Source organism: Nannobrachium achirus (assembly GCF_963921795.1).
Source record: "Nannobrachium achirus genome assembly, chromosome: 7".
In the NCBI taxonomy this organism is placed as follows: domain Eukaryota; kingdom Metazoa; phylum Chordata; class Actinopteri; order Myctophiformes; family Myctophidae; genus Nannobrachium; species Nannobrachium achirus.
Genome location: NC_137816.1, coordinates 55083021 through 55084445, shown reverse-complemented (window position 1 = coordinate 55084445; position 1425 = coordinate 55083021).

Below are 1425 nucleotides of genomic sequence, written 5' to 3'. Positions count from 1 at the left end.
TACAATCTGGACGAAAGTACAAAACTATGGCACCGCCTCTTTAAGGCTCAAAGCATTTCAGTTATGATCAAGTTTAGCATACTGGACCTGTAATTATCATATGTATGTGTGGGGGCCGTAATATGTATAGCAAGGACCCCTTGTGCTAATGACCCTCTAATGGGTCTCTCTGTGGGTCACTCCTCATTTTGGGTCTGTCTGTTTGTTCACCTCAGTCCAGCTGATTGAAGTAAATGTATTAGACAAATCTCACTTTAATTCAATAGAGTCCATACCTTGTCTTGTATATGTGACCTGCTATAAATAAAATATGACAGAATCAAAGATATGGTACAAATATAACAATTATTTTATTTAGAAAAGAAGCTTACAAAAGAGTCAAAAGATATTAAAAGTGTTGGAGATGCAATGGGGAAAACGGCTAACAACAAATCACTGAAAAGAACAAATACAAAACTCGTGATGACATCACTGTGTACAAAAGCCAAACCCCAAAACCCACCCTCCAGTTTTAGGCAACACAGAAGGGGGTGGACTATTTTCTTATTTCCACATAACAACTCAAGGGTATATTAATGACACACTTCAATGTTGAAAATGGGTGGTTCTCCCCTTTAATCAATAATGAAATTGCTTTTGGCCCTGCATTATAGCGCAGTGGCTGAGACCTGAAGTTTGCCCGCGACAAAACTAGTGAAAATAGCAGATCTACAAGCACATACAGTGTCGCTTGCTTTTCCACAACTACACCTGACCTTAACGACCAAAGTTTCATCATCATTATATGGTCATGACATTCCCATGGTAACAATCCAAGTTATGACATAGTAAAGAAATTTGTATTTAAGTGATTACTGGGTGGTAGCAGTGGTAACAGTGGTTCTCAAACCTTTCAGGCCGCGACCCCCAACATAACCATATTTTAACTGGGGACCCCCCCACCCTGACGAGCACTACAATTACATTTTGTATAACATGGTTCTATTGTGAAAATAGCCGATCTACATGCTCACAACGTCTCGCAACGTCCCCACCCACAGGTTGAGAACCACTGGCCTAGAACGTTCAAAGAAGTGTGTGTGTGTGTGTGTGTGTGCGTGCGTGCGTGCGTGCGTGCGCGCGTCTGTGTGTGTGTTGGATCTGTTAGTGTGCACCACTACATTTTCAAAAGTATCTTACAATGTGATTTTGTTTGAGATGAGACATTACAGATAATCTTTATTTCATTTTATTTTTTACTAGAAATCTCCTCTATGAGTTCTCTCATGGCGTTTGAGATCACTGTTCCTGCTGAACTGTTTCCCACACTGGTCACAGTGAAACGGTTTCTCTCCTGTATGAATTTTCTGGTGATCTTTGAGAGTACCTTTCTGTCTGAATCTGGTCCCACACTGGTCACAGTGAAACGGTTTCTCTCCTGTATGA